The sequence below is a fragment of the Hylobates moloch genome, unplaced genomic scaffold, assembly GCF_009828535.3.
Source record: "Hylobates moloch isolate HMO894 unplaced genomic scaffold, HMol_V3 SCAFFOLD_4, whole genome shotgun sequence".
NCBI classification, from domain to species: domain Eukaryota; kingdom Metazoa; phylum Chordata; class Mammalia; order Primates; family Hylobatidae; genus Hylobates; species Hylobates moloch.
The window spans coordinates 93,111,282-93,115,217 of NW_026652279.1; positions in this window are offsets into that span (position 1 = coordinate 93,111,282).

Genomic DNA, 3,936 nt, shown 5'->3' on the forward strand with positions numbered 1-3,936 from the left:
GTGGAATGCACTACCAAGCTCAGAATATTTGTGTCCTGACAGCTACTCTGGTCTGTATGCCCCGAGGTAAGTTGTTTTCACCTCTCTGCACTAAAGCTCATGTGGAAAACAGAGATCATAACAATAAAGAACTTGCAGGATCAAGGCTCTCCTTCAACTCTTCCCTCCTTCCATGTTCACCATGTGTGCTCCCAGCTCTCCTGAGTTCTCTTGACTGAAACTTGAGGCACTCAGCCTCCTGCAGCCAAGCCCATCTGGATTCCCCCAGGAGAACTTTCACCAGGGAGATTCAGGAAACCGCCTTCCTGCTGGTCGCCGCTTGTCCAGTCAGCGTTTTTCCAGTAACTCTTCAATGAAGGCTGCTCAGACTAAGGTGTTGTCATGTAGAGAGATGTTTGCATTTTATGGGGGTCAGGGCTTTCATGGAAAGAGTGGACCTTGTATGAAGGATCCTGGCTGTGCGGCAGGGAAACGAGAGGGGAGTTTCTAGGCAGGGTGAAGGAGACCTTCGCTCAGATCACTGCAGTCAGGAGTTGGTTCTTGAGCCAAGTGTGTACCTGCAGGATCTCTGAGGCCAGTGCGGGGGATTGTGTGCTGCCTCTGAAGGAGCTCGCCATGGAGCTGGCTCCCTGCCCACTCTCGTTCCCTCACACGGCTCTTCCACACTGCAGCCAGTGAGTCCATCAAACACAACCTGATGGTGCCAACCCCCTGCTGAGAACTCTGCAGTGAGTTCCATTACCCTTAAAACAAAAACCACTATGCTCACTCTCATCAGCCAGGCTCAGCACCCCCTCTCCAGCCCTGCGTTTCCAGGAACTGCCCCCGCTCCTTGCACTCCGGTTCCTGGGCCTTCTTTCAGTGCCTAGAGCATCCTGTGCTTTCTCACCGCAGGTCCTTTGCATGGGCTGGACTTCCCATCACTTCCTTCCCTACCTTGTCTGTGCCTCCTCAACTCTTCCCCACCTGAAGATCTCAAGTCCCCCAGAAGCCCTGTTAGGTTTCCCTCTTCTGCTCTCCTCATCTCACTGTGGCTTCTCCTCCAGCGTGTAGTGATTTGCTCAGTCTTTCTCCTTCATATTCTCAGGAGTGTCAGCCTCATAAATCCATAGTTCTGCTCTCATCACCTGATACATGGACAAGTTGGTGCTCAACGAATTTATATTGAATGACCAGTGCTTGCATCAGCAGGGATGGGAGGTCTGAGTTAGCTGGGATGTTCCAGAAAGGATCAGGGGTCAGTGGCTTTTTTTTTTAATGGTAGACTAGAGTTTTATTTACTCAAATCAGTCTCCCCAAGAATCAGGGATCAGAGTATTTAAGGATAATTTGGTAGGTAGAGGCTAGTGAGTGGGGAGTGCTGATTGGTCAGGTTGGAGATGAAATCACAGGGAATTGAAGCTTGTCCTCTTGGGCTGAGTCAGTTTCAGAGCCCAGGGGCAGAGGCTGAAACCACAGCGGTCTGTCCAGCAAAAGGTGGAGCCACGGAGGGAACTCAGTCACTGCTGGAGATGCTGCCTGAAGGATCTGGGACTGTTCACCTTACCTCTGCTTGGCTGAGCCTGGGCCTACCTAGAGAAGCCAGACCTGCTCACAGACCCAGAGAGGCAACTGTGTGCTGTCCTTCAATGCTGAAGCAGCCATCACAGTTCCCACATCTGACAGAGGAGCTGACCCTGCGCACAGGTGGTCTTTCTGCACGAAGAGCAGATCTGAACATGTAATGGGCATATGCGTTTGCTTGGGCTGCCACAGTAGAAATACCACGGGCTGGATAGTAAACAACAGAAATGTGTTTTCTCACAGTTCTGGAGGCTAGATGTCCAAGATTGAGCGGCTGGTAGCTTTGGTTTCTTCTGCAGCCTCTCTCCTCGCCTTGTAGAGGGCCACCTTCCTGCTGTGTCCCCACAGGGCCTCCCCTCTCTGTGTCTCTTTCTGTCCTAACCTCATTTTCTCATAGTAATATCAGTCAGCTTGGATTAGGGCCTACCCTAATGGCCTCATTTCAACTTAATCACCTCTTTAAAAGGTCCTATCTTCAAATGCAGTCACATTCTTAGGTACTGGGGGTCAGGGCTTCAACATATGAATTTGGGCAGGGGACAGAATTCAGCCCATAACAATAGGTTATGCCAGGATGCATGCCATGATTTGACCCCACATGGAGACACATGATTTGTCTCCACAACAGGAGACATACAGAATAGAAGGCAGACACAACAAACCTTGCTTATTTTTTAATGAGACTACGTACAACATTTGTAGCTCCACAACCAAACTTCTACCCCCAAAAGTACCACATGCAGGGCCAGGGAGCATGTCACCGATCTTACTCCCTATCCTGCTCCCTCATCAGTTCAGGTCACATCTCCCTCCTGGTGCAGAGGTGGAAGCCATCTTCCACCTCTGTGCCTGTCCCGGCTTCCTCTGGGCCGGGGGATAGGTAGGTTACCTGTCAGGCAGCAGCCTTTGCATTCTGTTCATTCAGCTCAAACTGCCCCTTCTTGGAAGGGGACAGACATGTGGCTGCGGGAAAGCTGGTCTCTTTTTCTGTAAAAGGAAACTTTGGGGCTGGCTTCTCAGACAATGGGCTCTTCAGAGAAGTGGGTTTTTTAAGGAAGGGTTTGCAAAAGGCATCAGGGTTAGTTTGAAGACAAAGGGGAAGTGTCTTTGTAAAGGGGGCGCAGTGGAGCTGTGGAGAGATGACCCTTAAGGAGCTGGGAGAGGAGCCAGATCCCTATGGTGAACTGGAGGGTGTGAGAGTTGCAGTGGCACGGTCTGTAAGCCGGAGGTGGAGGGAAGAGAGAGCAAGCACTAAGAAAAACAATGCAAAGATTCTGTGCTCTTATTGAATTCATCTTGCTCCAGGTGAGAAGGAGAACATGAACCTAGGCACAGCCGGTGCTTGGTGAGTGCCCACTGTGTGCCAGACCCTGGGGACATAAAGATGAGGAAGGCTCTGTCTCCTGCCTTGAGGAGCACCACTTAGCTAGAAGGGACAGATGGGCACATAGAGTGCCGTTCACCGTAGTCAGAGACCAGCGAAGCTCCCAGCGTGGAAACGTGCCCACGTACTCATGAGTCAAGGAGGAAGTGCTGTCCACAGCAGATGGGGTGGAGGGCCTTAACTCCACCTGGACAGGTGGGGAGGGCTTCCCAGAGGAGGCTGAGGAGGAAGTGGCCAGGCTGGGGATGGAGGAACAGAGCATCCGGGCAGAGGGAGAGCATTCGGGAAGGCAGGAAGCAGCCACAGGGCATGGGCACATCCAGGATTGGAACCCTCGCCTCTGCTGCTTTCTAATTGTGGCCAACATCTTTCTTCAGCCTTCTGTTTGTGCTTCAGGCCCCATGCGTTCCAGATCCAATTGGGCATGCCTGCTTGGATGGCTCTTTATGGTGCTCACAACCCTGTCAGGCATCCAAAAACCATGTGACTGGGAGTTTGGTATTAAGCTGTATTATTGAGTTCACAAACTCAACTTTCAGAAATCTAACCAAACAAGGGATTTGCAAAACAGTTTCAAACAGAGCAGAGCCAACTACATTTCCCATGACGATCAGCTTGTTTACCACCCCAAGGTACACTCTAACCGCTGTTGACACACTCATTTGCATGCCAATACCCAGAATGCCTTTCCAGCCCTCCTGCGCTTCTATCCCGCCAGTGAGCTGAAAGATTTATTTACACATACAATGCATGACAACTTCATTTTCTGAAGCATCTTTCATACAAACCGTGTCCCCAAAATGCCTTAAGTTGGTGAAAGAATTTCAAAATCCTTTTACCCTTCTTTCTGGGCTGAAGTGGAGTTAACTTATGCATGCCCAAATTAACATTTTAATTAAAAGATACTTGAGCGAAATGAGATTTTGGTTATTCAGCCATGTGTCATATTATGCTTGGTGTATTAGGCCAAGTTTATGAAGAGAAACTAC